General features: G+C 31.0%; 1 protein-coding gene across 1 annotated transcript in view; it reads left to right on the top strand.

Moving 5' to 3' along the window:
* LOC118193995 (POU domain, class 3, transcription factor 4-like) overlaps window positions 1–24784 on the top strand; it is a 157268-nt gene extending 132484 nt beyond the window's left edge. The window contains exon 4 of the transcript XR_004759030.2: window positions 17259–24784. The gene's annotated coding sequence lies outside the window, so the exon portion shown is untranslated. The remainder of the gene's footprint in view (window positions 1–17258) is intronic.
* The last annotated feature ends 1115 nt before the right edge of the window (window positions 24785–25899 follow it).

Here is a 25899-nt window from a genome sequence, read left to right as displayed (position 1 = left end):
TAAAGAAGTTAAGAAGATTATGGCTAAATTAAAATTAGTAGTTTTCTTTCTTACCTTAATCTTACTTACACACACGTATATATATAGTAAATGTACGAATCATAAATGTATATAACCAAGAATTAGACAGAACTAATATACAAATGTTGAGGAAAATCAAACGAAGTTGGAAGCTATTAAGTTTTTCGAAGCTATTAAACATGAAAAATGAACCGTGTCCTTCCCGGATTTGAAACTCGGATGTTTCATTTGGTACTATGAACTTTGGTACAATTATTTAGATCACAAAAACGCGCATGGAGTTGTGATAATTCCTCACAACCATTTTAATAAAAATCATATGCTTCTTGTAAAGGAAGTCCAGCAAAAGTATGATGCTCGTGTGAAAATATATGCCAATTTAAAAAACGAATATATTTTTACGCAGCGTTCTAATCACGTATATTTTTAATATTGTTAACACACAAAGATATATCTTATTAAGTATTCAATAGTGGACTCACAGAATTATTAAAAAAAAAAACTGACGATTTAACTACCAAGAAGAATTACACCAACCTTACTACGTAGCCTCGAACAGATATCATACAGATAACATAGTATGTAAATGGAGATCCCTTGAAATTAATTACTTCCAAACGCATCAATCATGTATGTCTTAAAATAAATATTTGTAATTGAATTTCAAATTATTCTCATCCTGAATGGATGCAATGTAACAAGAAACACAGTAATCTCTGTCGGGTGCCATATTTGCACGTCACCCGGAAAATAATCTCCCATGCTAACTAAAAATTTGCCTGAAGCAATTCTTCTTCACCAGCTTATCCAATTCGCATCAATCGTCCTCGTGTTTCTCATTCTGTGCGTGCGAGATCACGATCGGACATCCAATATGACAGCAATTTCCCGCCAGTCGACACCCATCCTCGGTTTTCGATGCTGGACGCATGCAGAGCAAGATCGAGATCTAGCAGCTTGGCTTCCTCACATTCGAACCTGAAGAGAACACGCTCTCGCCCTTTTAAAGGTGAGAGAGGGTTTCTTTGTTCAGATCGATCGAACTGTGAGAAGATCATGTAGTTAACCGACTGCAAATATGTCATCAGTCATGTCTTGCGAATCGTGCCTGTAAAAAAACCATGACTTGTGAGTTATTAGAAGTTCTGTGTTTAGGGCCACGAGCTGTGCTTTGCATTTCAAAGAACATAACACTGTTGTTTTGATAATATCTTCATCTTGATTCAAATCATCGTGTTTCCGGTCATTGTAACTTTCAGAATATTGGATGGTTTGGTTTCCCCCTCCCCGATACGTCGATTATTCTAATTGGGAGGAACCATGTTATCGCTTAGTGAAGCTATTACAGTTGCCACCTGCTTGCACCCAACAACCTCGGCAGCTCTTATAGTCGGGCAGAAAAAAGTGGTTGTAAATTCCAAAGAAAATTTCATGTTTCAATTATAAATTTTAAATATATTTCTTTAGTTTGAAAATTTCTGTCAATAGCATAGAATGGTCACATAAAAGCATGAACATTATTTTGTTTTCGCTTCTCATATTCTTCTACGACATATTCTTGCTTACATCAAGAAAAAGCAGTTCTTCAACTTTTCCAATAATCGCATCCAATGTATTATTGCTGAACCCGCCAGCGTCCGAGCGGTAAAGTCGCTCCTGTTTTCTATATGGATAAGAAAAATACAAATATATATATATATTTATACAATTTCCATCGCAAGAGCAATATATTTAATATAACAGCTCGCATTATTAATACAATATTGCAGTAAAAAGAACGTCAAAATTAGTTGACAAAAGCTAAATAAAAAATGCATTACAGAAATATTTATAATAGGTTATTTTCGGTACTTAGAAAACAAGTTGGATAAGACTATCAATGATTTAGTTGTGTAAAGTAAGTAGATCATTGATAAAAATTCGTAATTATCTTTCAAAATTCACAATCGTCTCTCTTGAAAAAAAAAAAAGCAGTAGTCTAATGAATAGAAAATTGTTTATTTTGGAGCATTTTAAAAAACGCAATCAGTCAATCTGACCTGATTTTAAGGCTAAATACCATTGTTTTCCGATTTTTAATAATTTTTCGTAATTTTATTGAATTTCCCAATTTTCTCCTTGTTTGACTTATTTGGATGAATAAAGAATGCATATATTGTTTTCACTGCATGTATTCAGTACTACTTTATTGTAGCTGTCTTTTCCACATATTGAAGTATTGAAGTTATTTTTATTGATTGATTATTTTTTATTTATATATTTATTTTTGACGCTATGCGGCAAGAACTAGGGCCTCGAAGGAAATTGTGATTCTAAATGTAAGACGTTAATTAATTGATTTTGAAAGCGCATGCATACGTACTTACGTACACACAAATATACATAAATAAATTATCAATATTCTACTACTGTCGTTGCCTGTCAAATTTTCAGTAGCCCGCAAAAAATCATGGGGGGAAGAAATAATTCATACTGTTATTGGCCCCAGATTTAGGGCACCATTTATGGCAGTTAGGACGCACATACTAATGGCAATTAGGGTTCCATGTCTGGATCAAAACCACTCAGAAGACGTTGTCATAATCATCTTTCTTTGTCAATAACATCCCTACATGACTTTCAAAATAGACTAATTTTACTTGCTGGTACAGATGTGACAAATACGAGAACCTCTGACGTGCCAGAGATTCGAACCTGAGTCAGTTAGCAGAGAAAACTTTCTTCTAATCCCCATACAAAACTGACGACATTCATTTCCTTTTTACTTCAGTACTATTACTACATCTTTGCGGTACATTCTTTTATTAGCCCAAAGACCGTTAGCCCAGAAGGGTTATTAATTTCGTTCTGGCATTTTTCGTCGATTCACTTTCTGCGTTGATTCACTTGTCAAACTGTTGCCACCAACTATTACAGCCTTGTATTATATTTAAAGAAATTAAATAATCAAGAATCTGCATAAATGATTGTATGTTTCTCGCATTGTGATAAAACGACGGTACCTAGAGACATCCGATTTTGATTAACGTAATTCTCCATCGAATATGACATCTGGAAGCCCTAATATGGAATTTGTTTTATTATCTATTTTATATTTTGTGAGACATTAACGAATTTTTGATTAACAAACTCAACGATTTCAAAGCGAGGAATAGCAACACTGTACAAAGGAGAAAAAATACACACACATTTTTATCTCCAGCGCACGAGACTGTATCAGAAATTCCAAAGATATGCTCGCTTTAAAATTATTTTTCGATACAGCTCTTGAACTGAATTTTATATTTTAACTGCGAAGAACATGATATTTAATAAATAAAGGTAACACACAAAACCTTAAAAAAAAGGCCCTTTTGGACGTAATTTAAAATCTGAAATCTTTCAGATTTTTTATTTTTTAATCTTTAATTTTAATTTTTTTTTATTTTTGGTTGTAATTTCTGATGAAGTGTTAGACTCTGAAAATGCACTGTGCTATGTTTAATTAGTCTCATTTTATTGAAATCAACACTAAATAAGATTTAAATTTGACATTTGTATGATTGGGTAATTGACTTTTCCAAATGGGAAGCAAAATTGCTATAGAAACTAATTAACGATTAACTAATTACGAACGCAGATATGCAGTCGCTGCTTACTCATCATCACGTTATTTTTACTTGTCGTAACTGTAATCTTATTACTTCGGAAGTTTTTGAAAATTAATTAGTTGGCAAGTCGAAGTCACGTAAGCGGAGTAATGTATCGGATTTGCCAAATCTCAATCATATTGATTCTGTAATATATAAAACTATTTCATTGAATTACGCAAAGCATATTACGTGCTCGCATAATATCCCCCTTCTTTAATTCTATTGCAAGAGATGAGTAATAAGACAGTTTAATGCTCAATTGTGTGTTTAATTCAATTGTGTAAAAGCTGAAAAGGACTTACGGCTTGTATAAAAATGAAATATACATATAAAAATGAAACTGTTACCATCAGCTGTTTAGAATATATCAGATAAAGGGAGCCGAAATTATTTATTACGTATGTTCTTTTATATATTTTTATCACATTCTGAAAGTTGTCTTTTAGAGACTGCAGTTTCTTATAAACGCATATATTGTGATAACGATCAACGCAGTGCAAGGACGGACTCAGAACAGCTGCTAGAGCTTGTTTTTGTTTCATGAACATTCACCTTTCCGAGAGACGGAAATGTATTTTTAGCCGATGAATTTAAAAATATCGCTCAAAAAAATCTTGATTTTTTTTAAATTTAAAGTTGCCATTTTATTCTTCCTTTTTCATCATAAAAAAATGATGAAAAAAATTATCATAAAAAAATGCCTTCAAATGAGAATTGTTGAGTCTATCAGAGAATTCTTTTTGTCATAGGACAAAAGGGTGGTAAAATTTTGGTAGATGTAAAACATACACAGTTCTTCTACAAAATTTTAGAACTAATTTTTTTTAGCAAATTCCAGCAAACTTGCCAAATGACAACATTTATAACCGTGACGTGTCATATTGCTTTTCAAAAATATCGCTTCTTACGGATAAAATTTTCTATGCAGTTAACCGTTTACTTCGATTCAGAGAACGTCTCCGATTTTTTTTCAAACAGATTGTGAGTGAGGCGGAAACTTGACGTTTTGCTAATAATCCTGAGGCAAATTGGTAATAATTGCTTGGGTTTGAGAAGGTCCACCACCGCCACAGAAACTTCGCCGTTGGAAAGAAAGACCATATTGATTATCTTTTTTGATTGTAAAAGGATAATTAACGAGGGATTTATTTCTGAGGGACAGATGATTAACTCCGTGTTTTAGAAAGATGTAATAGGCAGACTTTTTGAAAAGAATTCAGCGCGTAAGGCTAGTTGATTAAAAATGGTTACTACTGCACGACAGTCGTCATGCAATTTTATTCTTGTCAAGAAGTTTGTGGCAAAGAGAAGTATCACTATTCTTAACCCCTCTCCCCTCATTCGCCACATTTGGAACTAGCAGACTACTTTCCCTTCCTTAAAATAAAGCTTCACCTCAAAGGTGATTATTGTAATACCATTGAAGAGATTCACAAAAGCGTAACCACAGATTTAAACAGTGTTCTAAAAGATAAGTTCTACGAGGGAATCAAGCAGTGAATTAATGTGCCAAGTGTTGTGCTCCTGTTTAAATCTCCTAAGTTAATTATTTCAATAACAAAGAACTAAAATATTGAATGGCACACTTAAAATCTTTTTTAATGACAAATCTTACATTAAAAACAAAGATTGTTAAAAAGAGAACAACATAAAATAACTTAAGGTGTTGGCCAGAGGTAACAACGTCGCTAAAATATATTCAAAGGGATTTTTGACTTTATTGTAACATTTCCACATGAGTTCACACGACAAAAAATAAAATAAAATAGCAACACGGTACACTTGTTTCAAATTGCGGCATGTATTTCTACAGAATACAATTTGGCATGCGTTATTTTGTAACGGAGATGCTTCGATTCAGTTACAATTTCTCAGAATAATTTCGCTAATATAGAAGTTATCTTAATATTTCTTATAATTAATAATAACATAAGAAATGTTTGTTAAATTTGACAATTAATTGAATCACTATTTCAAGGCAAAGCAATAAAAACAGAATATATGCACAGCTTTCTGCGGAATTCCTGCTCTTCTGCAAATTCCTTGATTCATGTTGTTGTTAGTGCATTATATTCAGCATAATTTCTATAAATGAAATTATTACATATGGCGTGTAGACGACAGGACTATAGAGGAAGATTCTGTGAAAAATTCACCGTATGCTTGCCAGAGTCAAATTTGGGGGCCTTCGAATAATCACCCTTGTGTATTAAATATTTCATGCAGTACAAGAGCGTGTACAAGGAATTGAAGGTTTTTCAATTCCTCAGAAATTTTATTTTAATCAAAATAATTTTGGCTTTCCGTCACATTTTAGAAAAGTTATTATCGATTATCATTTTCCTAGATCGTAAGATGCGAAGAACCACTTTGCCCGATATCATTCCAAATTCTAGAATGAATGATTCAGTTACACCTCAGAAACTCTGAGAAGTTTCGACTGCCTTTTTCAAGTGACAAGGAACTTTCTAGCTATCATTGTCAACCTGCCGGATCATCATTGTCATTTGTTCCTGTCGAAGTTCAGATTTCACAGTAACGATCAGTTAAAGTAAAATCTTTAGTAAGGTAAAAGGCTCCCTCCTGAATCGTCATTAGGTTAAAGTGTTATTTATTTTGAAAAAGTACTCGAAAGCTGTGTACTTTAGAAGAGATGTTTCGTTGAAGTTTTTTAAAGAACTAGCTCTCATTCACGTTATATAGGCGAGCGGAAGTCCCTGAACGCTGGTAGTTCGCTCCGAGGTTAAAATATCGCGAACGGGCTGACTGCATGGACATTTTCGTGGTTTTCCCCATGTGTAACATGTTAATACGAGCCAATTGCCTTTAGAAAGTCATCCACTAAGGCATCTTTCTCTTTCATGTAGTGCGGAACACGTAAATAATAATTCACGTTACATAAGCGCAAAAAGCTAGTTTTGTAGCCCGTTTATCAATTGCCAGATACAAAACTCGATACGAATTATTTAATGCTCAGTGGTCTTATTCAACAGGCCAGTGGTGGGGATCTTCGTCGTCGTACATCTTCACAAAGGTCCCACATCAGACGTAACTTAAATACGAGCTGGTTTTTCGTTCGAATGTTCTCCACGAAGACATTCCTTCCTTTAGGTAGACAGCTCTCGCGTGTTTTGCCATAGTCAAATAAACGAACCCAAGGAACACGCATTAATAATGACTACTGAAGCTTCAATGAAGTTGGAATTTGGGTCGGTAACATGCACCACACTTGTGAATCCGAGTATAATATTTTCCTTCCCCCAAGCGTAATTATTAATAACTGGAAGTTGATTGCATGCTTTATCAATAACAAAAATATTAATATATAATTGTTTGTACATTCTTTGGAAATTTTAATGCGAGTTTCAGTCATATTAAAAATAATATATATATATTAACTTAATTACTTATACTTGCAATTACAATATACTAAGTATAATAATACAAATCAACATTATATAATGTAGTTATATATATGATAAGATTTAGTAAGTAAAATGCAGTAAATTGATGAAAGATCAATGCTTGCGTAAGGAAGACATTATTTTGCAAGCTCGAGTGGATTGAAGGTCACTGAAAATATCGTAGGATTGCAACAATATTTATAGTAAAATTTTTCCTTAATCTGATTCGCCTAAATTTATAGGCAATGCAGAGGTTTCAAGATGGCATAATGCGGAATACGTTTCCAGATATGACGCAGTTTAGAGAAAGTTATTACTAGAGACAAAGTACCCAAATTAAAAATGAGCAATTAAGAGGCATTTTAAATTATAATTCTGATTGCATTTTTTTGTATCTTACGTTATGTTATATATGCGTTATGTAATACTTTTATGTTACAATTAAGTTACTTGTATAATTATTATTGCTTGCTGTATGCTAAATGTACTATTATTTTTAGTTAAAATCTGCAATATAAAATTAGCTTATACGAGTATAATATTCGCTGTTATTGTACAAAACATTTTCGGATGTATTTATTAAAAAAAAAGCATGTAAGCAGACCTACTAGTTGAAATCCGCAAAAGTGAGTTTTAAACCAACGCGTACAGAAATAACTCAATATATACATTTGCTCCTTGAAAGCAATATAATGCAATATCCCTTATGATTAACTTAGCGTATGCCTTCTCTTTGCAGAAAAAAGGCTTCCTGTTCGTGAATTTTATACCTTTCGCGGCGAAATGAATGCGCCGAGAAAGATGAATATACGTAGAAAAGCACGTGGTTGCCATTCGCTGATGATAAAATTACATCTCTGGGCAAATATGCAAAATAGTACACGTGTCTGCCTAGCGTGGCTGCTGCGCTTTTGGTAGTTGGAGGAGGGGGTTAGAGAGTTAAAACGAATGCATAATCAACAACCCGAACATTAAAATGGAAAAAAAAAAAAAAAAAAAATGGCGAAAGAAGATATAGACAGCGGAAATGCATATAGTGAAAAAGAAATCATTGCTGAAAAAAAAATATAAATAAATAAAAGAGCAATCAAAAAAGAAACAAACGAAAAAGAGAGTGTTGCGAAGAGTAATAATAATAATAAAAAAAGGGGGGGAGAACTAAATAAAATACAACAAATTGAGGTCAACGTTGGATCTCATGCATATTCATGAAGTTGGCTTCCCTTCCGAATGGATGAGTCAGGCGGCAGTAAATCGCCGTCGATGCTACCCAAATAAAATGGTTTTACTCCAGTCTGCGTTTTGTTTTAAAAGCCATCATACGAGACGAGCATATTGCGGAAAGGGGTGGTGGGGATGAGTACTTTGGGGCTTAGGGGAGGTGCCGTTCTCTCTTGTGAATTGGTTTGTGTACGCATGATGATTTTGTATCTCACCTTTAATCAGTGGTGTTGAAGAGGCTTGGAAAATTTAACGTTAAAATATATCCGCCGCCGAAATGGAAATGATTGTTTTTTGTTTATTTTGATGTGTGATATTTTTAGAATAATTAGCCATCATAGGGCGCCCATTTATTTGTTTACTAAAAATATTATTTAACAAATGTAACAGATTCATGTTAATTTTAAAAATAAACAAAATTAAATTTTAATTTAATGCTGATTGCAAATAAAATGACGTAGCGAAGTTCGTAGATCGCATGCAGTCTTGCGGACTGCGTGGAATTTTTTTCTCCCCTACTCATCTACCTAGTAATCAAATGAAGAACATATAAATGAGATTTTTACAAATTAAATATACAGTAAGATCCAGTATGTTTACGTACTAGAAATTTACTTTGCAGCTTTGTAAGATGGGGTTTTCTATTGTTTTGTTCAATTAATAATTCTTCGAGTTTTCGGTAAGCCTAGTGGACCAATGCCACATTTATTTAATTTGGTAAACTACTAGTAAAAGCTATTCCTCAACAAGCAGACGGGCCGTCGTTAAGAAATTAAAAAATATGGAAAAACTAGAGGCACCTGTGACATGCTGATTAGGATTTTAAAACTTTTCGACTCCGAAAAAATTTCACTCTTTGAGAACAGGTGCGTTCGTATCTGGGAAAGTTTTCATAAGGTGGGGAGCGTCATAAGGTGACTGCACATATATTATCAAGTATAGTTAAAGTGGAACCTTGAGATTCAAAGTCTGTAGAGACCTAGTCGTTAGGCAATGGGCTCAAAATGCTTGATGAATCTATAGTATAAGAAAAGTCACGTAGACTTCGCTTAGAAGTGCTTTTGAAAAGACGAATCGGGTTGTTGTGACTTATAGCCCTTGTGGCATGGGCTCCTTCTGATGTTGGATAACAATATCAGAACGAGCCCATGCCACTTCATCGTGGCAAGGAGTGAAATACTGCGTCTCTCGTTGGCACCTTGAGCACTATATAGGTGACAGTACGACTTTTCTCAGTTCCGTCCCCAATTTTGATAGAGAGCACACCAAGGCGACGGGTACGAGGGTCTCCTACCCCTCTTCCCCTATCACCTACCTCCCGAGAGGACTTTCGTCTCGCTGCATATTTAAAGTGCCCTCATGCCGCACGGGCGCTTTACATTTACAAACATCCATGACTTCTCCGAGATTCGAAACTGGGCCCTTCGATACCGCAATCAGGGTCACTAACCACTATCAAGGTTGGGCGGCAGACGAGTCGTGTTTTCATCCAGCGAGTTTTGTACATCCAGCTGTCTTATAGCGGCACCTGTTGAAGTAATTATCAAACAAAACAATCTCTTGAAGTAGTGAAGGTTTAATTAGGAAACGAAGATCTGTAAGCATTCCAGAAAGATAATTAGAACTAAAATCATTACTCAAAGTCGACCAATTTCATAAACACGTATTTTGTTTCACATTTAAAAGATATATTTCTAAAACCATAATTGATTAAGGTGAACAATATTTCCTCAAAATTGAAAGTTTTAAAACGGCGTGAAAACGTACAAGAACCCAGCAATTTTTTAGTTTTGTGCTCTGTCCTTTGACATTTTAAGACTTTCGTGGTAAGTTATAATTCTAGACAAAATAACTTTTTACAGTTAATATTTCAGCTGTTTATCTCATTCTGTCACTGTAAGGATGAAAAATGTTAAATCAATTAAATATAACAACTATAATGAAAATGGAACTCCTTAATGTTAACAGAAGGGTGAAGTATTTTTAATTTTTTACAGTGCTAGTACAATTATCATGCTTGAATTATTTTTATAAATAGCGTATAATAGGAACAATTTATTATGTAAAAAATTAATGGTGTAGAATGTCTGAGTTTATTTAAAACAAGTAATATAAAAAAAATTTTAAGTCGATTCCTGCTTAGGCTAACAAAGAAAAAAATTTTTTAAATACAAATAAATAAAATAAAGTAAAATAAAAAAAAATTAATTAAAAATTTTAATATGTGATAAAACTGTATTAACATCAAGTGTCCACTACACAAGTTTACAAAAATCTATTTGAATTTAAGTGGATGAATAAAAAGTATTTTATTAACGACTGAAAATTAATTAATTAAATAAAAAAAATTTAAAGTCAATTCCTACTTAGGTCAACAAAGAGAAATTTTAAAAATACAGGAAAAAAATTAAATTAAAAATTAAAAGAATGTTTAATATATGAAAAAACTGTATTAATATCAAGTATCATCCACTACAAGTTTAAAAAAATGTATTTGAACTTGAGTGGATGAATAAAAAGTCTAAATTATCATTAAAGATTGATAATTTGAACAAGACATAGGGAATAGTAGGAATTTTAAAAAGGTAGTTCGAAATGAAAATCACAAACGAAAATGATCACAAATGCTTTAAAATCGTCGAGTATAATAATTAGAAATTCATGAAAATTTCTCAAAATGGGGAATAAATAATAAAACACATTCGGAATTTAATTTCTTCTAAAACAAGGCGATAATATTTGTTAGCAACAATTTGAAAAGTAAAAGCCGGTGTATAGTGAACCTACGCAAAGTCCCACTTCGAGACGAATAGCCCCTTTTCGGGCTAAAAAAAAAATATTTATTAGCAGTTTATCGGTATTTTCAAACAAATTAAATCTAACGAAAAAATTCGCTTAATATAATGTATAAATTAAATCGGTATGTTCAGAACAATAACAATACACTGTAAATAACGGAAAAATAAACATCGTTATAGACGAAAAAACTGTAAATAACGGAAGACTAAATACCATTAGAAATGAAGAAACTGTAAAATGTAAAAAAATAAGCATTATTGAAAAAAAAAGAAACTTAAGTCATAAACGGCATTAAAGAGCAGTATTTTACAAGAGATCTTAAACAATGCCAATGAGTACAAACTCACGCAACTTGTAAAGGCGCTTAAAGCTAGATGACAAGTGAGATTAGTCGCAACAGCAACACATAATAAAATGCGCTCTTATTGGGAAAGAAAATTAAGCAAGCAGAAATTGTTTATTTGTCTGAGTACATACATCATTCCTGATTCGGCGAAAATAAAATGATGAAATTTTTATTTGTGTAGGCTATAAAACTACGTATATAATATTATTTTATATTTTTACTTAGTAAAATAAAACAATTTTTTTTTCTTTTTTTTTTTTTTTTTTTCTCCTTTTTAGCCCAAAGGGCGTTAGCCCTGAAGGGCTATTAATTTCAAAACGGCATTTTGTGTCGATTCACTTTTCAAACTGTTGCCACCATGTATTATCGCCATATCTTATATTGAAAGAAACTAAATAATGAAGAATTTGCCTGAATGTTTCTCGCATTGTGAAGAAACAACCTAGAGCGATCAAATTTTGAATAACGTAGTCCTCCAACCGAGTTTGGAATTTCGAATTTGTTTTATTATCTATTTCAAATTCTGTAAAAATTTAACGAATTTTTGATTAAAAAAAACTCAAAAGATTTCAAAGCGAGCCATGGCAACACTTGTACGAAGAAATCTCCAGCGTGCGAGATTGTGTATCGTAAAATTCTAAAGATATGCTGTTTTGCTGTTCTTAAATATTTTGTGTTTGCTGTTGAATTGAATTTTGTGTGTTTGAAGTGTGAAGAACATGATATTTAATATATAAAGGTAATTAAAAAACGTCCTTTTGGGCGTAATATAAAATATGAAAGCTTTCTTTCTTTCCCTTTTTTTTTTGGGGGGGGGGTGAAGTGATAAACATAATTTATTTTAGTACGCTAACACTGTTAAGACATTATTTTTATTGATTTAAATTATAAAATTAATAATACTAATTATAAAATACTATTAAACTTTCGCATCTATTGTTTTTAAGCATATTTTTAGTCCAAAGGGCTATTAATTTCGTTTTAGCATTTTGCGTCGGAACACTATAAACGGCGCATCACTTTTCAAATTGTTGCCAACAAATAGAGCCCTGCATTACATTTAAAGAAGTTAAATAATGAAGAATCTGCATAAATGAATGTATGTTTCTCGCATTGTGATAAAACAACAGCTCCTACAGCCATCAATTTTTTAATAACGTAATCCTCCACCCGAATATGGGCATTTAGAAGCCCAAATTTGAATTTTTTTTATTATCTATTTCATATTTTGTAACACTTTAACGAATTTTTAATTAACAATGTCAATGATTGCGAGCAATGGCAACACTGTAGGAGGGGGGTGGGAGAAATTATATCCACCGCGCAAGACTGTATCGAAAAATTCTAAAGATATGCTCTTTTTAAATTATTTTGTGATATTGCTATTGAATTGAATTTTATGGTTTAAGTGCGAAGAACATGGCTTTTAATAAATAAAGGTAACACACAAAAAGGTTTTTAAAAAATAAAATAAAATAAAATACAAGCCCTCCCCCCCAAAAAAAAAAATTCTGAAAGGTTTCAGATTTTAAATTACGTCCAAAGGGACATTCTTTTAACGTTTTGTGTGTTACCTTTATTTATTAAATATCATGTTCTTTGCACTTAAACCATAAAATTCAGTTCAGTAGCAATGTCGCAAAATAATTTTAAAATGAGCCTATCTTTAGAATTTCCGATACACAGTTCCGCGCCCGCTGGAGATAAAAAGGTTTTCTTTTTTTCCCCCGCTGTAGAGTGTTGCATTTCTCGTTTTTAAATCGTTGAGTTTGTTACTCAAAAATTCGTTAAAGGTTTACAAAATATGAAATCGATTATAAAACAAATTCCAAATTTATTCTTCCACATGCCCATATTCGTAGGAGGATTACGTCATTCAAAATTCGATGGCTCTATGTACCGTTGTTTTATCACAATGCGAGAAATAGATATGCAGATTTTTCATTATTTAATTTCTTCAAATATAATGCAAAACTGTAACATTTGGTGGCAACAGTTTGAAAAGTGAAACGGACATTTATAGTGATTCAACGCAAAATCGCAAACCGAAAACAACAGTCCTTCAGGGACAAAGCCCCTTTTTTACTAAAAAAAACTCTTTGGTCGTAATATAAAATCTGAAACTTTCAGATTTTGTTGTTCTTATAGTAAATTCTATATCAACAGATTTTTTTAATGTATATACATATAACGAGAAGCATATTATGGTTATACAGTGACTCGCTGAATATGCTAAGAGCAGAAATCAATATACAATATCTAATTTCTTTCATATTTATGTGCCTAGGCTACATTTTTGTTACCTATTACGAGCCACTCTGCATATTCTGCACCTAAATTAATTTAAAAGGCTCCTTTAAACCATGCACTGTTCTATATTATCATTTTATGCTATTTAAATCAAAGGTGAGATAAAAAATATGTATATAAATGAGTTTAATTTCATAGGACAAGCTATCTGCATCATAGAATTTCTACTGTATATTTAAAATTTTTTTATCGACGGTGAAAACGTTGTCGGATAATCATCTGTCCAAACGGAAGCCATTTGTCAAACATTTACGTTGTCAAAGTAATTCCATGGTCCTTTCCCATCCAAGTACTTTGAAGGCAAGAAATACAGTTAGGGGACATCATCAAATTCAAAGAGAAGTGCCCAAGTTGATTCCCATCAGTGGCTAAGTGATCTGACCGTGAACTAGAATTATTTCGGTCTGAATTCACGATCCTGGCTGAACAGAATGATTTGGGTTGGTTTTTGTGGTGGATTTCATCATGTGTATCGTAAATACGAGACAGTTTTGTTTTTGGAAAATTTTCTAGGAAACCACATCTATTGTCAGAAAGCTATGCATTAACCTCGATATCTTTTATATCTCAAAATTTTGCATGATTTTCGATCACAAAAACCTTATTCTTCGTGTTCTTATTGGGTGTAACAGTTAACCAATTCCAACTGAAGCAGCTTTTGTATAAATGGCTCTCTGAAACATTATTATATATCTCCTTTTAACAAGAATCCTTCGAATTGTTAACATCCCAATTCCCAATTTACAGAAATAATTTTTTAATGGATATTTTGTCTTAAGATGTAAACTGAAGTGGTTCATAATTTGAAAGTTATTGTAATTGAAAGGTGTCTGTAGTGAGCGAACTACTACAAAACGAATCTGTAGGTGCAGCAACTTACAGACGTAATGTGCGTCTGTACCAATTAAAATCATTATCTGAATCTGCATCTCTATCAAAAAAAAAATTCCCAAGTTTTTAAAACAGTCGTCTGATACGCAATTTCGCTGCCAACGATTACTTGGGCAGTAGTGATTTTGGGTCATCGAACCACTCTGAGGTGTACTTAGTACAACGAATATCTTTTTTCCCCAAAGAACATCTCGCTTACTTCTCGCTCTATTAAGGGAGGGACGAGACGTTATCGATATATATCGTTTAATTGTGATGGATCGAAAGTTGACGGAAAGGTGAAATTAATCGATTCGTAAAAACGCTCTGTTCGCTCTTGATTAATGATGCGCTGTCCTAAAACTTTTCTCTTCATTTCGTGTTTTCGTCCCCAAATGACTGACTCCTTTATTTTTGTTATTTATTTTGTTCCTCTCGACGTCGCATCTGCTACTTGTTTTTACACCAGCGGAAACGTTTGATGTGAAATGCATACATATGAGACGGCACACTTCATTTTCATGTGACGCTTTTCAGTGTGTTGACAACTCACTTTGCAGTAAACTTCTGATCGGTAGAGGAACGACTTAAAGATACTCTTGCAAGTTGTCTCATGATATTACCTGTTTCCGAACACAAAACGTGTGGAAAATAAGTAATACGAATGAAAGTGTTGTCAGGGGATGGTGGAAAAGTACAAAAGCTTAACAACTTATGTCCAAGAACGGAAACGGATAAAAGTTGCACACAGAAAGCAAAATGCAGGTCGAATAAACTAATGTTTTGCAGTTCTGATACAACTTTAAGTACTTAGTAAGATATAAGAATACAGAGAAATTTAAAATTTAATAGCTAAACAAAAACATTGAAATTTTAAAATTTCTTGAACAGTGCCTTCAACATGAAAGTTTTTTTTAGTACTCCATAAGGGGGAATTTTCCCAGAAGGACTATTAATGCCGTTTTGGCATTTTGCGTTGACTCACTACAAGCGTTGTTTCACTTTTCAAATTGTTGCCACCAAATATTATTCATAATAAATCATAATAATAATAATATTTATTATATAATAAATAATATAATAATTTATAATAATAATTATTACTATAAATAATAATAATTATTATTAATGATAATAATTATTCTGATATCTGTGCGTATGGGCATAATAAAAGACTATTTTTTCAAACGGAATTTAAAATGGATTTAAAATGGTTTCAGAAGGGTGTTGTTCCGTGCTGTCTCTACGTATATACGCACGTAGGTATGTATATATCTCGCATAACTCAGAAACGATTAGCCTTAAAGCGTTGAAATTTTGCTTGGTGAGCTTGTAGAGACATTAGGTATATTTCTGGAAGCAGGAGAATTGAAAAATTAGCAACGCCTTCGCCGGGAATCGAACCGCGGACCTCTAGAATACGCGCCCAGTATGCAGACCACCACACCACGAAGGCGTGTCAAGTAGGCGGGAGAAATACCGTATATACTCCTCCTTTTAAAGGGCGACTGGGGTTTTTAGGGGGACCTAATCGCCAAATGCTGGGTGAGGAGAATCATCATCCACAACCCTTTTAGTTCGGGCGTTATTGTAGAGACATTAGATATATTTTTGGAAGCAGGAGAATTGAAAAATTAGCAACGCCTTCGCTGGGAATCGAACCGCGGACCTCTGGAATATGTGCCGAGCGTGCAGACCACCACACCGCGAAGGCATGCCAAGAAAGTTGCAGAAATACCTGATAAACTTTGTGTTTTTATTCTCATATATGTTGGTAAATTGTCCAGTTTTTGTTTTAAAAGTTATTATGTTGTTCTTATGTTCTGGTTCAATTTTTTATACCTTTAGTTAATTTGCACGCAGTAGTTGTAGAATTATCAACAGTTTAAAAGTGGCCTCCATTTGTTTACATTTGAAACTCTTGGTGAATTAGGTCAGTTGGTGCACCAACTTATGTGTCCTTTTTTGCCCTGTGAAGCCAAAAGTTAACTTTCGATTTTGTGCACCAAAGATTTTTGTCTTCCTCCCCGCTGGCCGAATTACTTCTTTTTGCCTAGAAACACTAATTTTAACTCTAAAAATTGTTTAACTGATTTTTAATTGCAGTTTTGGTGTTTTAAGTTTCGCTGTATTTTACAATTTTGTAACGAAGATGATTTGAGTTTTTATGCATTTTTGCCTTGCTGCGAAGTGAGAACTGAACTGTTTTTATGAGAAATATGTAATGAAATTCTAGGAAATCAGTTTAAATAAAGTGCAGCAAAAAATGGGTATAATTTAATAAGACCGTGCAAGAAAGTCGTGGGATGTCCACATCAAATATTTATTGTTGAATTCATTTTATTCCTGTGAAATGGAGCCGAATCTTTAATACCTCATATTTATTTGCACTCCTTGCTTATCTATAAAACCATAATAAATCTGTTTCCAGGTAATGTCCCAAATAATTTCGTTATTCACCAATACTTATGCCACTCACTTATCTGGTATTGTTTTGAAAGGTTTTTTTTAATTATTTAAAAATTATTTACTAAAAGCCTCATGTATTTAGTATGCATAGTTTTTATGTTTTATGATTTTTTTATTACTAATTTGATGCATTTGGAAGTCCACACTATCAGATGAATAATTATTCCTCTTTTTGTTTCCTTTCAGGTTAGAAAACAAAGTTCCTCATTCCACTGGCCAAGAACACTGCCAGAACGTCTCTGAGAAACAAGTAGTCAATCTACTCAGTGTCATCAAATGCTGTGTTGCTTGTTTTACTGCTCATTTTTACTTCATCTAAAGACATTTCCAAGGGCCTGCATTTCAGTTCATGAACTACATAGTTTCGTCCCCCTTCTGTTTTTGTTTTCGCCTTTTTTTTTAAACTCTTTGAGCACTCACGCCAAGCAGGCTTATCTTATTCTATGTTCTAAACGGCGGTGAATTTTCTACAAGTGAATGTGTGGCTACAGATAATTTGGATAATGTCTCAATACAAAAGATTAATTGCTGGATCCAGTCCAAGAGTTTTATGTTTTCTTTTTTGGAATATTTAAAAGTTGTGATATTTATGAGTTCGTGCAGTTTTACTTATTCTATTAATAAGTACTACTCTATATAAATAGTAACTAAAATTTATGTATGTAACATAGTATTTTACTGTAAAATTATATATATCCATGGTACTAAAACTATTGAAAAATTAAAAAATAAAAAAATAAACTCGAAATATTTCATTATGAAACAGATACTACCCTTCAAATAATATAATATTATCAAGAAATTTTTAAATATTCCCTGCAGATGGATCGTTTTTTGTAAAGATGCATATAGGAAATTTACTAATATAGCATATATTACTAATATTGCATATAGGAAATTTACATTTATTTGCATAAAAATATTGAGGGAAACGAATTTAAAATGAAACGCATTTTAAGGCTGAATTCACGTCAAAATTAATATTTGTACATTAATATCCTGAGAATATTTAAACGTAGATGAAATGGCACATAATTAGAATTAACTGCACTACTTGTTACCATTACTTGCGGTGAAATACTTCAGTTGTGTAAAATTTCTTTTTTTTTGGTATATGAGTTTTTGATAGGGAATATTTATTTTCCTCCTTATTAATTTTAAATAAGTTGTAAAGATACGGAGGTTGAAATATTTATAAAACTTATATATGTCAGTTTTAAACTTAACTGCATTCCTTCTTTAGCTCCTATTTTTTATATAAAAGTATGTTTTCTTCCGAAATAATCATTCCAAATATGCTTCTATTATATTTTTAATATATTAAAATATATTTTGAATAATTAGTATCTTTTTGATAAAGTTTTAAATATTATCGTATTTCGTTTTCAGAAAGTGCACTAATGTAAAATGCATTACAATTACAAGTAATTACAGTCAACAAACTAATTACGGTTAATAAATTCTATATTTATCATCTGAATTATACCTAACAGTCTTAGAGACAATTAAATAATTTACACATGGCTTTTTAGCGTATAATTTTGTCATTTGAATTCTTAAGTTAAAAGTTACTTAAGTTGTTCTTACTGAAGAAATATTTCATAAAATCTATTGAAAACAGCAATAAAATATAAAATTATTCTAACCGATTAAAATGTTCCAGTTCGCTAATTTAATAGAAACTAGTTGACTGTAATTTTCTTCTTTTCATAATTTTTTAACATTTTATTTTTTATTATCGTAACTCAAAGTTTTATAATGTTTTCTGTACAGCAAAAAGATAAAAATATGGAATATTGTCTTAAATTTATAATTACATTCGCAACGAATTGTGTTGGTTGTATTTCAAGTCTTTCCTCTATTCTTTTTAAGCGGATTAAACTGCTTTTGTTTGTGAAGCAAAACATTCCGGTAATGTAATATGGTGTTTCATAAACTTTACAGGCAGTTTTTACCTCAGTATTGTTTCTACTTTATCTTGCTTGCCTGTAGTATGTATTTCTGCTTACTTGAACGTGTCACAAAAGTGTTTAAATGTTACATAGCATTAACATTTTTTGACTTGTATAAACAGGGGCGGAAATTGTTATTTATAAAACTGCATTCCAAATTTTCAGGAGACATTCTAAAATAATTCTTTTGCTTTCTTACATAATATCCTAAAACTACTGTACGTAATAAAAAATATAATTATAGAGAATGAAAATACACTAAAGTAATTCCTAATTAATAAGAGCCTTTCGTAATACATGCGTGAAGTGCTGGAAGACAGATTTATGTAATAACAATATTTTTTTATCAGCTTTAATTTCAGACATTTTTACGAAATATTTATGGCAGCAGTTTTCAGGAAATTTTATAATTTATCACGTAATGGAATAAAGCTTTAAATCTGTTTAAAAACGAGGTTGTTGTTCCTCACCTTTATAAAGTAAAAAAGTAAAAGTAAAATAAAGTATAAAAATAATACAATACTCATTACTTTTTAAAGTAAAATATTGAGGTCATTTTAGCGCCTTTAAATTTCAGTATTATTTTGAAATGCATTATTAATCTTAATTTACGAAAGATTTCTTTAAAAAAATGCTTGCTAGCTTTGTAATTATTTAAAAGAGATATGATTAAAAAGTTGTCTTTTATTTAAAAAAAAAACAATTCGACAACATATTTTATTGGCTTAAAAAAGCTTCTTTTCTTTTCTTGCCATATATTATTAATGAAATTAGAAATATTCTAATTGCATAAATATTTCGCGTACGATAATTATAATTGGAATAAGAATCCTTTTATAAATTATTGCTATTTGGGATACAAATCAGCAGGAATAAAAAATTCGATTTTTAAAAATTTCTTTAAATGCAATTTTTGAACAATTTGTTACAATAAATTGAATTATTGTAATATTATCTCATTGCTGAAACCCCGAAGCTAAAAAAATGTTTTACCGTAAATGTTAGCAAAATAACTACTTTTTAATGAAGCTTGTTTTCTTGTTTTCTAGTATAAGGCCAGAATCATACGACTTGAGTATGTGATATTTTTATTGTAAAAATAGATTAAATACTATTCAGTAAAGGAAATATTAATAGAAATAAGGAAGTAATATAAACTTAAGATTTGCGTTTATTGATGCAAATTTATTTATATGAAAAGAAATGCAGATTTATTTGTATGGAAATACAATTTATTATATACTATTTCAGAGTAATATTACTTTAAAAAAAGGTAAAACAAAAATTGGCATGCACCACAATATGATAATTTTAAACGTAGACATACATGTACATGATGAATTGGAAACATTTAAATACATAACAATGTTGTCACGAACATTCGAATAAATTTCTGTATTTTGAAATTCATGTAACTCGAACACCATAGCAGTTTTCTGTTTAAAAAATAATATTTAATTATAATATTTTCACATAAAATAAAATCAAAAATCTCTGAATTCTTTAAATTTTACTTCCGGATAACAATGATTAATTTTCTTGATCATTCATTATGGAATAATCTTTCTTTCCTAAAAATTTATAATTCTATTATAATTTATTATATGAAACTATTATTATATCATATTTTTGCTGGTTGTTCATAACAATTTTAATACTTATAATTTTTTGTGACAGTTTTAATTTTTCATATCTTTTCTTCCCTCTTTTTCTGACCCTTCCTCAAATTTTCGCATGGTAGTTGCATCAAAATTTGATAAATATTAATAACTTCGATCATAGCCGGTAAAATTTAGATTTTCTTAATAAATTCAGATCATAATGGCGATTTTCAAATCAATATAATTTCATAGTTTTAGTTTCAAAATTCTACACCATTTCATTTAAATCCTACGAAGGAAAACAAATGTAATGCACACGGATATCGGCTCGGTTGTATGGGTTAAGCAAAACCATTATATGGTAACTAAAATTTCAAGCATAACATAGTTGATAGCTGTCTTTTCCCATATAAATAATGCCAAAATTTCCCATTATAAAAGGAATTCGTACTAATGATATTTTTAAATTTTAATTTCACAAACAATGACAGGAAAAAAAAATGTTACAAATTTTACTGCCACTATAATTACGATTCCTTCCCATAAGTCCGTATTTTCGTAGAAATATATTTATTTTTTTAAATGCAATTTGATATGTATTTGACATAACACATGTTTGCTAAAGCAATCGGCAAATCCATCAGATTTCTATACTGTGGAATACAAAATTTTAAGTTGTTCTATTTTTAGATTTTCGTCTATTTTATGTATCACAGTAATGTATTTATAGTTGTACAAATTTCCTTATAGACAATACAGATAAATATTTATCATTCGTTCGGCTCAATTATGTAATTATGTATTCATTTGTGTGAGCAACTATTATTAACCAACTTTTATTTCCAGATATTTTTAACATTAAAAGCTGTAACTTATAAAGCATGACTAAAATTATGCATTTCTATAAGTGACTTAACTTTGCAAATGTCCTTATTATAAGCATTTAGAGTTTGAAGATCAAACATAAATTTACTCGTGAAAAGAAAAGTAAATTTTTAATATTTTGGTCACGGAAGCAGATGTGATTTTTATCAAACAGTTAAGAATAAAATGTTATTGTAAATTGCTAATGTTATCATCGGCTTTTAATGGAAATTAAGTGGAATTTAAATACCGAAATATGATGAGATTATATTACATCTTCTACAGTTTTAAGTAAAAAATATTAAAACCTTTTTAAATTAATGGCAATAACTAACGTAAATGTCCTAATTAACACTACAAATATTGCCGCATAACTTAAATATAACTGTGAATAATATAGAAAAGGCCTAATAATGATATAGCACAAAAATATATTAATTAAAAAATAAAACTTTTTTAATAAAGTTCTTTTTAAATCACTGTGATTCAAATTATTCTATTCTTTTTTTTTTATTTCTGTGTCATCAAATGATGCATCTTCAAGGCAACTATTTTAACTTTTCTTTCGATTACTTAAAATGGAGTTTATAAAACCGCATTTATTTTAGTCGATTGAGGCGTAATTTCAATAGAAACATTTCATTTCACCTTGACGAGAAATATTGTTTGAAATGCTTTTGAAATCTAAATAAGATTAATTCTAGAAATGAAAAAAGATTTCAGTTCTAGAATTTATTCGAAATCTGTTACTGCCTGTTCATTTCTGTCTGTATTAATCGAATAATTTGCTTCTAGAATATTGTGTGCTAAATAAATATAAGTATGTTTATTTTGAATTCCCTAGCACGTGAATTTAGTTATCTTGGCTTGACTTGGCGGTTTATAATATTAATGATTTTGTCTCACTCTCATTTGTTTGTCAGGCAGTAAATGACGTCATAGTTGCCGAATTTTCCATCACCATAATTTTTCGAGCCTCATCCAGTTGGTAGCTAGTCAGATCGTGGTGCTTCTTTTAATGTTTGCTTCTTAAAAGTCATTTTAGTTAATGTATGGGAGAAATTTTACAGGAATATCTAATGCTCAAAGCGAGTATATTAATGCAATAAGTAAAGTAAACAACCTCATTACATTTTAAGATTTGGAAAAGGGGCAGTTTTGGATAGGCATTAATTTTGAATGCAGTCCAAAGTTACTTTTTTGCTTGATTTCAAATTTTATATTAGAGTGTTCCTCTTTCATTTACATCTAATTATATTTCATACTTATACCACATTAAATTTTACATTTTTCGCTCTGCATAGATGAAGGTAATAATTTTAACTTTTAAAGGAATTTACGTGTGTATTATGCTAAATATTTTAAATTGCACTTGTTCTAAATCGTATTGTTTCGATTATAAATGATGATAAGAATGGTCCATTAAGATTTTATGTCTTATTAATAATATAATGGAATTTGAAACTAGAATAAAAACATATTTTTATCATTAAACATTATGTAATTATTGCAAACATTGGTTTTAAAATGGGTTTGTAAATATTATGTCAGTTTGAACCTGTATCGTTATTTTAATAAATTGAATTAGTTTCCAGTAATTCTTCGTCAACAATATTTTCATATTAGTTGATTTGAGTTTTAATAATTTTATTTCATTTAATATTTCATTTATTAGAAGTTAAAAAAAATGTTCTTCAATAAAATGTCTTTTGAAAATGGAGTAAAACTCGACTAAATTCCATCGAGACCTCATCTCATCTAATTCAATAAATGACTAACTAATATTTTTTATTAATAAATTGTAATTCATACAGTTTGTAAATAGTTACAGTTAACAATAATATACTGCATGACAGGATTAATATTATTTACTCTGTAAAGCATTGCCTAACCATAACGAATGCTTCTTTTTTAAAAGCAGATGCTAGTAGAAACACAAAATTATGTGTTCTGTTTTAAGGCTGAAACGTTAATTAATATTAAATAAAATAATAATAAAAATTAATATCACTGGTTTATTTTATTTGAAATATAAATACACTTAGGTAAATCTAAATTTCATGAATCAGTATCATAAAAATAAATGTTTTGAATTTAATTTCATGGAAATCTAGTATTAAATTAAAGTATCTTATTCTTTCTTATTATGTAACCTTTGTAGAAATAAACTATTAAAACATTTAAAAAAAATAAAATTCTCTCATGCTCGTTAAAATAATTATGTATTTAATATTCGAGATGTAAAAATCCTGTTATCCGAATTTACCAGTTATCCGGACGAGTTATGATCTCCAGATAGTTGGAGTTTTACTTACATGTTCCTATAGTATTTACATTTCATACTACTTCTGAAGTGAAATGTCTCCTTTTAAACAGAGTGAATCTTCTCCAAGCCGACCGCCCATAGTTCCAGATGATTTTGTTCTTGTGTGGAAGCTGTCATTTCAGACAAGCCCTTTTTAATAGCTATCAATTTTTTTTTTTTTTTTCCTGTTCTCGAAAATACTGGTTATTTTTAGACGTGGTCGTTTTAGAGAACTAGTCTTGAAGAAAAGGATTTCTGTATTTTGAGCAATTAAAATCCTTTTGGGGAAGAGCTATAAACAGGTTTTATCATTTTTAAATTTTTCTGTTATACTACACAGTTTTAGATTCAGAACCTTGTATCCAATTCACTTTCATACGGGCATTTAAAAGACTCCTTTAAGAATAAAATTTGCGTTTGGACAGTTAATCTTATGCAGAATAACAATTTTTATGTCGGCGGAATTGATGATCTTTTTTCCTCCGATCAAATAAACCAGATTGTCCAATCAAACCGAAGCGCAACTATGACGTCATGCTGCGGAATTTTGCTAAAGTTTGTAAACGGGTATTTTTTACTGGATTTATATCTAATCAAATCTGTAGATTCGAAGCACAAATCCCCACCAAAACCATCTGTATTCCGGTCCATGCATTTAAAGACTGTTTTTGCTTTATTGGTGCTCAAAAAAGAAAAGAAGCAAAATTGCTCCGAGTGCGAGTAAATGTATATAAGGAAGAAGGACTTACAGTTTGTTGTCGTGTACAAATGAAATGTTCTACAAAGGAAATTTGTAACAACGGAATCACTCGCTGTGTTTTGAGTTTTCTCGGATTCATTGCAGAGTTTGATCCCGTTTTGCTTTCAACCTCGTTAATTGTTTTGATGTTTCTGTTTGTATTAATTAAGAATTGAAAATCATGAATGTATATATGTAAAGATTTGCGTGCTGCAGCACGTGGCTATTGATAAATAAAACCTGTAAACATTTTTGGATTTTGACTTATTTATGTAAAAACATTTTTCGACATATATCCGTGTAATATGAAACACTTTAGCCAAAATCATGGATCCTAAAACACCTTTAAAATAACAAAACAACTTTAAGAATTAATCCCCAGAAATTTAGCCTACAGGGAATAAAATTCTGTACTTTGGAGGAGGTGGGAAAATAGCTGCTTAAAAGAGCAATACCAGATCTTATAAAAGAGAAACATGACGATATTAATACATCATAATTAAAGCCACGTGGGGACATTTGTACTTATTTAATAGAAAATACCTCATGTGGACATCACGTGACTTCCTTGCACGGCCTATTAAATTAGGCCTTGCACGGCTGCATTTCTTTTAAATTTATTTCCTAGAAATTCATTAGAAATATATTTCTTATTCAATCAATTCAGTTTTCACTTCGCGGCAAGGCAAAAATACATAAAATTTCAAAACATCATTGCAAAAAATTGTCAAACACAGAAAAACATAAAAACACCGAATACAAATTAAATCAGTTTAAAAACAACTTTTACAATTAAAATTAAGAGTTTCTACGCAAAAACAAGCAATTCGGTCAGCGGATTGGAATACAAAATTTTCCGTGCACGAAGTTAAAAGTTTAGTTTTGGTTTCACGCGGCGGAAAGACACTGAAGTTGGTGCACAAATTGACTTAATTCACTCTTCTATTAGTTTCAAATGTAAACAAATGGCGGTAGCGTTAGCTTAGCATCACTTTTAAATTGTTGATGATTCTATAACGATTGCATGCATATTAACTGAAGACAAAAGATCCTTAATCAGAACATAAGAACAACATAATCTAATCACGTTTAAAATAAAAAATGCACACTTTACCAACATATATATACTTCTAGTGCGGTCGATTGCAACCAAAAAGGGAGGTGCACAACTGCGTGTTATAACAGTTCCATATATATAAAATTTCAAGTCCTACGGCTATTCGTTTTCGAACTATGTAAGATACATATATACGTAAGTACGTACGTACAGATATCACGGGAGAAAACTATTCTGAAACCATTCTGAATCCATTTAACAATTCCTTTTGAAAAAAAGAGTCTTTTAATCTGCCCGTCCGTACAGATG

The sequence above is a fragment of the Stegodyphus dumicola genome, chromosome 10 (genome assembly GCF_044657685.1).
Source record: "Stegodyphus dumicola isolate Sdum_Otavi_A_Nest chromosome 10, ASM4465768v1".
In the NCBI taxonomy this organism is placed as follows: Eukaryota; Metazoa; Arthropoda; class Arachnida; order Araneae; family Eresidae; genus Stegodyphus; species Stegodyphus dumicola.
The sequence above is the reverse complement of the archived record's forward strand: the minus strand, read 5'-3'. Positions and strand labels throughout refer to the sequence as shown.